This window comes from Grus americana, chromosome 3, assembly GCF_028858705.1.
Source record: "Grus americana isolate bGruAme1 chromosome 3, bGruAme1.mat, whole genome shotgun sequence".
In the NCBI taxonomy this organism is placed as follows: Eukaryota; Metazoa; Chordata; class Aves; order Gruiformes; family Gruidae; genus Grus; species Grus americana.
Genome location: NC_072854.1, coordinates 50,433,944 through 50,446,447, shown reverse-complemented (window position 1 = coordinate 50,446,447; position 12,504 = coordinate 50,433,944). Strand labels below are relative to the sequence as shown.

General features: G+C 46.2%; 1 protein-coding gene across 4 annotated transcripts in view; it reads right to left on the bottom strand.

Moving 5' to 3' along the window:
* Nucleotides 1-6,583: 6,583 nt before the first annotated feature.
* Nucleotides 6,584-12,504, bottom strand: part of FOXO3 (forkhead box O3) — a 96,785-nt gene continuing 90,864 nt past the window's right edge. For all 4 annotated transcript variants that reach the window (XR_008576510.1, XM_054821481.1, XM_054821483.1 and 1 more), the window contains one exon: nt 6,584-10,757. The gene's annotated coding sequence lies outside the window, so the exon portion shown is untranslated. The remainder of the gene's footprint in view (nt 10,758-12,504) is intronic.

Here is a 12,504-nt window from a genome sequence, read left to right as displayed (position 1 = left end):
GCATGTGTCCTCCAGCTGCTAGGCTGGCCGACGCACCAGCAGTCAGAGGCTTTGGATTTCCAGGGCCCCATGGCCATGGGCATCCAGCCAAGGCTGGGTGGGGCAGGCGGCATGGGGACTGGGGGGACGAGTGTGGCACAAGATTAGGCTCACAGGAGGATGGGACAGGTGGGAGGAGAGATAGCGTCCAGGTCCTGCTTTGGAAACGCACATGCAAGAGCTGATATTTGTTGAAGTCTCTGGTGGAGAACTGGTTTCGACGCCCATATTCCTCTTCTGTGGCCACCTGGTTCTGCCAGGAGGAGGGGGGAGGGGTTGAAAACTGACGATTGGCCAAAAAGCCTGTGGAATACAGCAGAGAAATCCCCAGGGAAAAGAGACTTTTAGCTGATCACCATTTCACAGAATCATAGATTCATAGAATCATAGACTCATAGAATGGTTTGGGTTGGAAGGGACCTCAAAGACCATTTAGTTCCACCCCCCCCTGCCATGGGCAGGGACACCCTCCACTAGACCAGGTTGCCCAAAGCCCCATCCAGCCTGGCCTTGAACACTTCCAGGGAGGGGGAAGCCACAACTTCTCTGGGCAACCTGTTAACAGAGTTAATTTCCCAACAGAGGAGTCTGCATCCCCTAATGCCCTACCAAATAGTGCAGAGGGCACACCACTGAAGATACCGATTTTAATTGGGGAAAGTTATCCACCTCCTGTACTCAGTCCACGCTTTCAACCATGACTACATCTTCATCATATTTTGAGTTTCATACATTAATTTTGTGTGAAGAAGCTGAGCACGTGCAGTACTTGCACTGGGAGCTGCGCTCTGAGCAAGGCTTAGCACGTGCCCACGGTGCGTGGTGTTACAGGCCATTGTTTGCTCACGACTACCCCACATGCAGGGCACGAGGGTCCCCAGGGTTTGTTTGGGGTACCGTCTGTTGCAGCGCCTGTGCTGAACACGGACGTGTGCAGTGAGATGTAGGGGTCTATACACCTTCTCTGGTGCGGCACAGACCCATGCTTGGATGCACAAAATTTGGGAGTAAACTGCTTCAACGCAAACAAGGTACTTCAGCAGTTTGGCATAATTAAGATTTCAGATAAGAGGGGTCGGAAGAATGAAATTCTGCTCTATCCGTTTCTGAATACATCTTTGTTCAGACCCTTATTATTACCTTATATTCCAGGTGCCAAATTCAACCCATCTGTAACATTTCTAGTACAGCTTTGTCCTGAGAGTCCTGGCACACGGGTGATGTCTGAGACAAGGCTAGACCAAAAAGAAATGTGCGTGGGCTCTGTGTGTGTGTGTACAGAGATGTTAGACAAGTCACCTTTAGATGGTCTTTCCTCAACCATGAGCTCATCCAATCTGCCCGTATGATAAATTTGACCTTTAAGTTAGTCTTGAAATGCTGAACATGCGTCTACAGAGGACTGTCAATTATAGTGGAAAAGAAACAGATAAGCCTTTTGTTAGCTTATGGATGAGGTGATCAGCATAAAATGTTCAAATTCTGTTAACCTTCAAGAGCAAAAAGTTAGCAGGATTCTTGTCTCACTGAAATAGAGAGCATCAGAGTTTGTCAATTTTATTTTGCAGATTACAGCCCAGGGAAGCATTACAGGTCACGAGTGCCGGCACTGCTGGAGGGCAGGCACCACCGCCGACTCTGCAGACGGTTGTTCTCGGCTGCATCTGGGCTGTACGAAGCTACGTCGCAATATCCATTTCTCACAGAAAGACTCAGCAGAGCACAGACAGAGACACTTTTAAAAAGAGCAAGACATTCTTTTTTTTTCCCATTCCTTTGGCTGTAGCGGTTTGTTCTGGTGTGCTCATGCCTCTCTGAGCAGCCATACCTGGTCAGAGGTCCACACACTGTTTGTTCTTACTCTCAGCTCCGCATCTCCTGACCTTAGCAGACCTTTGAATACAGCCAGCAGTTCACATTGGCTGCAAACTTGCTATCCTGCGTGCAGCAATGTTCACGGTTTAGCCTATGTTAGGAAAAGGTGGTTGGCATAGGTAGACCAGCAAATTGTGTCTTCACACTCAGACGTAGCTTGAAGCAGGGAAAAAAAAAAAAAAGTGCTTCTTGCCAGCGTAGCTGGAATGGAGTTGTACTGGCAACGAGCTCTTGCCAGGTAACTGTGGTACCTGGGCTTCTTGCTTGTATAAAAACATCATTAAAAATAATCGTATTCACAAGTGACATTACTGACCCCACACATATTTTAATACCTGGCCTTAGAAAAACAGAGAATGTAAAAAAGTCAGAGAATGAAAAGGAAAAAAAAAAGAAGACTGCTTATCAAAGAAAGGCTCATGGGAATCGAAAGTTAGGAAGACCATTGCTGCCAGCAACGGGAAGCACTGGTGACTTCAGACGTGGATTGAAGAATGAATGAAGGGCATGAAGGAGTGGTTCAGGTGCCCCCGTGGCAACGTATCACCGAGAGGGTAGCACTTCCTTAGGCCCTTTTCACATGTCACCTTATTCGCCGTTCCCGTATCCTCCCATCTCTTGCAGTTTTCTCTGGACACACAGAGAAGCCTGCTCAGAGGCACAGTCCGTGAGACAGGTAAGGTGGGAGCCCCCCCCGCTCCTCACACATGCATTTGTGAGGGAAAGCCAAACCGAGAGAGGCTCCCGCTAACAGCAACATCATGTCATCGTCCCTAAGGCCCTTTCTCAAGAAGGGAACAAAGCTTTGGCAAGGTAAGGTGAAGAGATTGTGGGAAAGCAAAGACATTCGGGCAGGAGCTTTAAGAGGCTGGAAATGTAGCGGCAGAGTCTCAGCCAAGTCCCCCAGGACCCAGCAATTCAGGGCACTTTCTGCAGATGACTTGTCACCTTGACGTCCTTCAGTGAAAAACAGAGTGAAATGGGCTCACCCTGAAGTGCTAGTTACGGACGAGACGGAGAAAGGGAAGCCAGGCTTTGTATTTACCTGTATTAGCTACTCCAGGGTAACTTCCCACATACCTGCTTTTACTCAGCGGTAAGCTGGTTTGCACTGACAACACGGTAGCCCACCTTACCCGGACGGCAGAGCAAACACAACTCGACTGCAAAGTGAAGCCCTCCCGTACATCCACACCTGGCCTTCCCCTGTGCCACCTTCTTCTTCTAGCTGTAGTCCTAGAGGCAGAAGCTTCAGAGCGGACACCTGAAGGCAGCTGCCTTCCCCAGGACGAGACTTTGATACCTCCTAGCTCTGAAAGCCACTATAATTTTATAACCACTCAGGCACAGTAGAGTTCTGACTTAAATTGTGGCTTTTCCATAGGAGTCTGCTAGGCTGAGTGACAGTGCATAGCAAAAACTTCTGTATAAATGAGACAGCCTCGCCATAAATTTTGCTTAACAGATGCACACTGAGGTTGATAACGCAGTTTGATATTGCACATATGGCTCTCAAGAGAAGTGTGAATGACAATGGTTTTCGTTTAATGAGTAAAAGGACTAAATTTTTTTTTAAATTTTATGTCTTTTATGAATTGCTTTCTAAGGACTGACTTTTCTCCAGGACATTCATCCATGAACTAGTTAATGGTGTACAAGCCTGGATAGCCTTAAGTAAGAGGAGCCTATAGAGATTTAAAATAAAGTGCTGGCAAAGTATGAATTTTCTACTGAAACAACAAATGTGACATGAGAGGCTGCCCAGACACCAGGCCTGTGTTTCACAGCAGAAGCTTGGAAAGGCTGGACCTCACAATCCTGGAAGGGAAGGTGTCAGGACCAGCATCCTCTGCCACTCCCCAGGCAGGACCTCCAAGGTGGCCGTGTCAATGCACGGTTTTTCTCCATCTTTTGCTTTGGAGATCAGAGTACGACCGTATTTCTTAATTAGCACTTTCCAACTGAAGCTGGCCTTTTCCAAGGTGGTTACAAATAGAAGAAGGATCCATTGTCCATGCAGCAGATGAAGCTGCAGAGAGGTCTCATGTAACGCACGAATACCAGAAGCAGGGTGCTGGCATCTGCCGTGCTTCGCTCCCACCGACGTCCTCCCCATCCTCCTGCCTTGGCACCTCACTGCACCAGCCGCGGGATCTTACAGGGCTTACGGTGGCCCCCTGGGCATGAAACAGAGCCGAAGCCTGACACCCATGCGGTGCCACGTGCCGGCGGGTGCCGGCAGCAGCCTCAAAGCCCATCAGGGTGCGCGAAGCCCGGCAGCGCGCGCAGCCGGTTGGCACCGCCGCAGCGCTAGTCCCCAGGGACAGGCGGCACGTGGGAATTGCCTTGTGCTTTGAATTTCAGCAAAACCAAAGTTTTAAGGTATCACCTAAAAAAGAGTAAAAACTGGGGGGCGAGGGAGGGAATCCTGATCAGGAACGTATCTGTCTTGGAAGTTGGAAACATTTTTGTGAAATGTAATATATTTTTACTGTTTTCCCCCCATTTCGCCACACGTCATTCATAGGATATAGGTATCTTTAAACCTGCATGGCATAATATAATATTAAAACAATCTTACAACAGTTACCCTCATTTAGGCCAATTGTTCCTTCTGAATTGAGACATTTTATCTCATTTTCTAGATTAAATCTGTTCCTTGGTATGTCATCAAAGCATCAAACAATAAAAGCAGGAGACGCTTTGTTCTAATAAGTAAATGTTGTGGCACATGCAAAACTACTATTTTGATTGGTATGAAAAGAAAATCCAAGTCTAAGAATAAAAAATCCAAACCGGAGTTTCTGAATTTTGTCAGAAAATTCCAAGGTTTTTTAAAGATTTAAACAGCAGTCAAAAAAAAAAAAAGCTGGATTTTTTTTGTTGTTGTTGTTGTTCTAATGGAATTTTCTATGTTTTGTGTTTACATGACAAAAGTATTTTCATTTAAAAACATTCCACAGGCAGAGCCAGTGGGAAAAAAGCTCTGTGGGCTGGGTCGGGCAAACAGAGAAGCGATGAGACACTGCAGAAGTTGCTGGCAGCGGGATGAATCTGTGCGCCAGTGAAAGCAGTATCTACTCCATCTGGCTTGGGCTCCACTTCACCCAAGAAGTCCTCCTTTTCAACAGGGAGATACCAGTCACGATGACTCCATCAGAAAAAGAGGTAGCCTCCCAGATTTGCTTATCTCGATCTTCTTGAAAGCACCCCTAACTTCCTTGGCAGCGGTAGCCAAACAAGAGCTGTAAAACACTGTTTTCCCTGGTCTGGTCGAACTCGCAACTCAGCGTATGTGGTGGGGAGCTCCCAAAATAACTCTCGGTTGCCTCACCAGTCTCGGCAGCAGCTCGAAAAGCCTTTTGTCTTCTGGGACAACTTGGAGAAGTTTAAAATATTTGGACTTATTTTGAAAGTACTCTGAAAGATAAGAATGATCTATTCCAAGGCCGGGTGAACTGAAGGTCACAGCTAAGGCATTGCACAACACAACCAAGTAGGTTCGGCACAAAACTCGCACGGGATTTGATCAGCTCATCGTCGCTGCTGCTGCCCCTCCCTAAATTCAGGTCAAAGCTAAGACCCTTCCACCTGGCACCTCACTGGTCCAAATGCTCTCATCGTTTGTCCTAAATACCAGTGGGGCGATGCCAACGAGGCGGAGGACGCGGGTCCTTCCCTGCCAGAGCGCTGATGGAGGAGCCTTCAGAAAAATCAAGCAAAACAGCTCCATTTCCAGAGGAAGCTGTAATTGCCGCAGGACGAGTACGCTCTCGCTCTGGGAAGGTTAATGCACACTTCATCCTGCTCAAAGGCTGTTTTCTGACTGGAGCTTGTAATGTTTCAGGCTCTCTCTACTCAGGACAAAGCCTGAGTGGCTCTTGCTATGTTAACCAAGGGATATCCCCGAGCTGCTCTTTATACTGCAGCACTTGAGCGCAACGCTCCCGTGGGCTTTGCACAGACAACACGGCGATCGTCCCCCCGGAGTCATGGGAAACCCCTCCCTGCTGCGCGTAAAGGCTCCTCTTTCTTGAAAATATCATTTGCTCTTGAAAAATGACTCAAAAAACCCATATACATCTGTGGCTTCCCGTCAGGGTGGGAGAAGAGTGTTTTGTCGACGTGTCTCGTTCCTCAGCACGCTCTCCTGTGCCTTGGCCAGAGCCCGACTCGGTGTAACTTTCTGCTGAGTCAGGCTGCTGGTTTTCTTATCCCAAATCCCAAACGAGTGGTTTCAAGTACTCCAGGCATTTTTCAAAGACAGTTTGAAACCCAGCCAAGCCCACAGGGGGTTTAACTCTTCTCCTGACCAACTTGCAGTTGGGCTGGTTGTCTCCCAGCATGGGTGAGCTGGGCTGCAGCTGGAGGGTGCGGCTTCCATCCCAGGGGACAATTTCCCCTGCCCCCCAAAATCAAGTGATCTCTGTGATTTTTAGCAGCAGTAAATGATCCCACTGGGGGGCATCTGACCGCCAATACTACGCTGACTTGGCTGAAGGGTTGAAGTGCGGCAGTCCACACAGATACGCATTTACAGACTCCAGCAGATGCAGGATCAGGCCCGCTCCCCAGTCCCAAACTCCCGCTGCTTAGAAAGTCACCCCTTTTCCAGGTCCTGCATTTAGATGTCCATCCACGACACAATGAAAGACAGCAAAGGCAAATATGCAATGTAGGGATCCATTATGCTTTATTTACATGCGTCACCATCTCTTTTACAAACTAGATTACAATTTAAAATGGAATACACAAGGCAATATCTACTAACACCAAGTGGAGTAAGCACTGCGTCTCTACTTCGTTTGGAAAGGGGCAGGTTTTGCTCCAAAACAAACTTCCTTCCAACCTCTGTGTAGTAAGGTAGTATATTCCTCCAGGGCAGCATCTTTTTTCTTTTTTTTTTTTTTCTTTTTTTAATATAAAATCCTCAGTAAGACTGCAACATGAGAGTGTCTGCTTTCAAATGAAAGTACAAGATAGCCCAAATGAAAAGTATAAACTGTTCAGCTCTTCGGTATGTAAAGACGGCCATGCGTGATAAGGCTGTGGATTTAATATTCTTCCAATTTACATGGCTTGAAACAAAAACAGATAAAACAGTTTTACAGATACTGTATACATATTTTTTCCAATCATGCAACTTTTTTTAAAAAAAAGTTAAACATGTGAAGCCAAATGTACAGTCCATTTTTTCCAACCCATAGTAACGAAATGTATCTGGTCCCCCTTCACATCTGTTGGCAATTCCTAATGTATATCATGTACTAGGAACAATTACAGGACACTGATTGCCAAGCAATGACATCATTTTAGAGAAATACATTACCTAAAAGGTAACTTTTTGAAGCGGTGGCACAGCAGTGGTGAACTATCCAACTGTTCTCAAGAGAAATTTTTTTTAACAAAATTATTATATCAAGCCCCAAACCTGTGACTAGGAACTGCATAAATGTCACTTTTTTAGACCTTTTGTTTAGACCAAATGTTAAAAAAATACCTACGTAATTGTTCTGGACCTTTATCTGTTTTACATGGTTTCAGAAGGAAAACTTCTAGGCATAAACATGTTCAAAGACTCAAAGGCCAAGGTTTTCAAAAGGTAGGTTCCCAAAATTAGCCATTAAAGTCCACATTTTGACACCTAAATCCATGGCCCCTTGAATTCAGCGAGATTTATTCAGCGCTTCTGGAGAGGAGGGCGTTTGCTGGGCACCTCAGCAGGCGTAGAGGGTGGTGACCTTCCCCTGGGCCTGGGGGGACCCGGCACCCCTCCTTCCTTCGAGAAGCGATGAGAGCAGAGCAGCTCATCCCCTGTGACCACGCTGCAGTCCCCCACGTTCGGTGCCTGACACTGGGCACTTCTGCTTGAAAATTTTGGCAGCAAGAAAGAGCAACGGAAACCAAACCAAACCAAACCAAACCTGAAGAGGTTGGCCAAGTCCACTCCTCTTTGGTGAGTGCTGGGACATTCTCCAAAGCAGGGGCCCCATGTGTCCCAGACACACCAATGGAAATGCTTTCCTTGGCATTGCTGGGAGGCAGGATGAGCCTTTCAGCTGCTAATGCTTTCATTTTTAAAAAAAAACGTCTCTGCCATTGATGGGCTGTCTCTGAATCTATTGTTTTTTCTCCATTTTCTGAGCAGAGCGGACCATAGTTTTCTCTCTCATTTCTGCCCACAGGAGCTAGCTCTGTTGAACTCAAGGGAGCTAGGCTGCCGTAGCAGAGCAGAAGTTCCCCCGTTTGGTTTAAGCTAATGGGCCTTCCCTTGCCTTTGACAAGAACTGCATCTATACCAAGAAAATAAAATGAAATGATGGATTTTGGTCACCTCGGCCATACCGTCAAGTCAGGGCTTATTGGTGCTGTCAGTGACCTGGTTGGTGGTGGTTCGGCAGGCACCCCGGGTCCCACCGGAGGCTCACCCGCGTAGGGGCCAAATGCTGCACCCCGGCACAGGGAGCCACCAAGTGAGCCCTGCGGGCGGCCAAAACTGCGGGGCAGGGGGACAAGCCCAGTCACGGGGCAGCAGCCACGGGGGAGCCTCAGGGAAAGGAGCACCGGAGGGAAGTCCTTCAGCATACACTCGCATTTCGGGGTGTATTGGGAAGCAGAGAGCTAATGCTACGCCCTCAGAGGAGGCTGATGATAAAGCTCTCAGTCAATTTTGGTAAGGTGTCTGCAACTGGATTCTGATAAGCAAAGAGACCCCTAGCCCCGGTGACCACTGTGCCACACCAGCGTCCTGGGTAGCTGGCTGCTGACAGAGATGGGCAATGAGCATCAGCTAACTCCAGCAAAGTCAATAAACTAGTCCCCACGCTGACAAATAGACCATGTCAGTGTAAAATGAAAAGACAAGGTTTTTTAAAAGGCGAATGATAAACCCTTGGCTGCTTGGAAAAGTCGATAGGCTACGATAACCACAACTGCACAGAGTCTACACAGTCATAACTGCGGGGAGAAACCAAGAGGTGCATCTTTACGAGATAACAGTGTGGGGGCTACAATACAAAACCAAAACTTCCATCACACTAGGAGCTGTGGTTTCACCAATATCACCTCAGGGACCTGGAAAATAAGGGGTGAGGAAGGGCCCATGAATGCACTTTGTGTGTGTGTGTGTGTGCATGACTCTGCGTGTGCAGTGGCAGTGGCGAGAGGGAGTCACTCCACATTGCATGGGACATGGGTCGGTGGGAACTCATGCACTGAGACTTTGGGTTAAAATGCTAGTTTGTTTTCCTAACATCCATGCATAATGATCCATTTCTGTACATAATAAAATATATTTATATATTTATATGCATAATGCTTTTATGCAAAGAAAAAAAAAACTTCATATATCGCTTTGGAGAATTATGTATACACTGTCCTATTCAGAACCTCTTCATACCGAGTTCCTATGTACCATTGGTGTTTTCCCCTCTTTTTTTGTATCCCTCCCCCCCCAAGATACTGATAAAAAGTAATCAAACTTTCCAGATTATAGAGAGGATCTATACAGCACCATACCTTTTATTATTATTAATTATTATTCATTTTACAAAAGAAAATTTTAGAAGCAAAATATATAAAACTGCCTTGTCTTTCAGTGTCATTTATCCCGTTACAATCTATGCTCATATGAAAAGCCATTTTTATGATACTGTCACCTTGCCATTCCCTCTCCTGCTTCTTCTGCCACAATGGATTATACATAATGAGAAGGAAAAAAATAATAAGGATATGTCCAAAACAACAACAACAACAAAAAAGAATAGCTGATGCAGTAACACACCCTGCAACGACCTGTGCCTCAACTCCCGGCGTTGCCACTGCAAGTCACCTGCCGATGCCCAGCTTCTACGCTTAGCTTTTCTGCTAAGTGGCGTATTTCCCTTAATTTTCGTTTTTTTAAACACATCTTTACAGGTGGTTACGTTCAACTTGTCTGGCAGCTCAGCTTATAACTCCTTACCAGCTCGCTGCAGCAGTAGGGGCAGCCCTGCTAACGTAAGGCAGGAGGGGAGCCTGCTCCGGCGGGCAGTGAACAGGCTCCTGCCTCGGTGCGCAACAGCACCCGCTGTCAGTCCGTCCTCATGAGCCAAGAGGCAAACATCACCGGCTTCCCTTGTTTTGCAATCAACCCTGGTTTGATGCTTACGGAAAACAAGGGTGTACCATTAAATTTAAGGAAAGAAATAAGAAAGAAAGAAACAAACCAACCCAACAAACAAAGAGACCACACACATCACCCCTCTCTGGAATTAAGCCGGTTGATCGGTATAACGAACTCTGTATATTCAGAAAACCCCGACATCTGAGCAGTGTTGGGTTATGATCGTTTCCTTGCGCGTGCGCAGTATTTCAGATTCCCCAGGGAGAGAAAGCAAAAATGGTAAAAAATCTAAGGAAATCAAACTGGAGGTTGTGGGGGAGGAGGGTGGGCAGAAGGGGAAAACCTCCAAAAAGAAAAGCCAACTTAAAACATCCCATAAACCATTAATATATCGAAACACCACATACTCATTGACAAGTAACTACTGTAAAGGCTACACAGTGTGTTCTCAACAGGATGGTGCTGAACATTGTCTCCACAGCAGATGCTTGGCCATCCCAGAAAAGGAAGATTTTGCATACTTCAGAATGAGTTCAATTCCCAAAAAAAGAAAAGAAAAAAAAAAGGGAAAAAAAAAGAGCATCTTCACTCAGGTAAAGGGCCTATTAACAGTCTGCTTCGTTAGGAAAATAATGCAGGGTTCACAAAGGTCGTAAGCTGTAAACAGTATCACTGTCCACTTGCTGACAGCATATTTGGCAAAGGGTTCTCTCTCTACATCTCGTGTCAGTTTGAGGGCCTGGAGAGGAAGAAGAAAAAGAAGAAAAGACAGTGAGACTGCTGCATATAGGGAAAAAAACAACAACAAAGGCAATCAAGCAAACCTCAAAACCCAACAACAGCTTACACTGACAAGTAATTTTAATTTGTTTGCACCCAGAAGCTTCGAACTTATAGCAAGGAGTAAGTTGCTCTGTGACCCTGCCTGAAAATGCTTCTCCCTTGCCAAGGTTTGAGTGTGCTTCTTTGCTGGCTTAGCTGCTCCCAAGCAGGAAAGAAAAAACTCTCTCTCCAGAGAAAAACAGCAGCCAAGTCTGATTTACAGTGCATCATCTATTTGTTAAGCGTACTTCCAGGTGAAGCGCGGAAGGATCCTCCAGCTTTTCTCCATTTGTCATGACCCTTTCTCATTATCACCAAAAAGCTGGACAAATCTTCATCAGCGTTTGATATCAACCATCACCCTTGAAGGACAGCCAAAGGAGGCTGCTCAAGAGAGGAAGCAAGGAGCCACAAATTTCAGTTCGGACTTTGGAGTTCTCCATTTTCCTGTTTGTGTGACACGCCATCAATAGACATGGTCCACCCAGCTTTAAAAACGGGGTTAGGGTCCAGCTTATTCTGTAGCCATGAAACTTCTCTGCAGAGGGAGACTTGAAAGACACCTTGGATGCAGCATAGAGTTGACTACCAGGGGACAGAGTAAGTAGGTAAAACACTGAAAACAGATGAAAATTTCAACCAAGGGGGCCAAGGGCCCAGGTTTTTAAAAGTACTCAGTGGCTTAAAGATACAGGCAGGCATTAAGTAGGCTTTTGGAAAGTATGTACATTTAAACATTTCCATAAAACCTTTCACATCTTCAGAAAGTTCACCTGGTATCCATCTGCGTTGCTGGGCATGTAACTTCTGGCTCTGAAATGGCTTCTGAAACCAGGGCTCAGTCCCCGACACCACTTACAACCTGTTGAGGATTTTCCCTGAGATGACTGACTGGTAATTTTTTTATACAGTACAAGAACAAGGCGACACTTGCTGAAACCAAAAAGCCATTGGAGTTGATTACAGGAATGTCTTTAGTCTCAAAAGATCCTGGTATCAGGTGCCCTCAGGAAAAATGGCGGATTTAGGGGGACTGCTGGATTAATCTGGACCAACATCTCCTGCAAGGGGGGGTCACCCAAAGGCTTTCACACGATGACTCTCCATCACTGCCCCTCTCCTTCCTAAGGTGCCAGGCACTGATCTCATGATAACATTTTATTAAAATGACCTATTCTGATAATGCTAAATGACTGATGGAAATTTAATCATTTTGTCTCATGGTTATTAGAGCAACAGTGTGACAGCTGCTGCCTGCGCCATTAGGGGAGAACTTCATTCAGCACAGCTTAGGGAGCAGACAGATTGTGCGGTTCACCCAAACAAAATTTGGCTTTAGCCTTAATTATGTGGAGGGGTTTTGGGTAGACTGTTTGGTGAATAAAGGGATTTCCGACTGGATCAACATATTGATTTCTTCAGTTTCAAAGAGCAAATTAACGCTAGCCATTCGTTAATGTGACTGCCTGGCAACGACTCCATTTGGTAAGTGTGTCCTGATGGCTGTAACAAGGTCAGAAGAAGATACCCAGACAGGCCTGGTAGCCCCCAATAAAACCTGGCTAGTGGCTTGTATGCAGCTCAAACGAGTATATGTTCTTTTCTCTACTTCTCCTTAAAGCCTTGGCACCAGAGGGGCTGGAAAATGGTGACTTCCCAAAGCG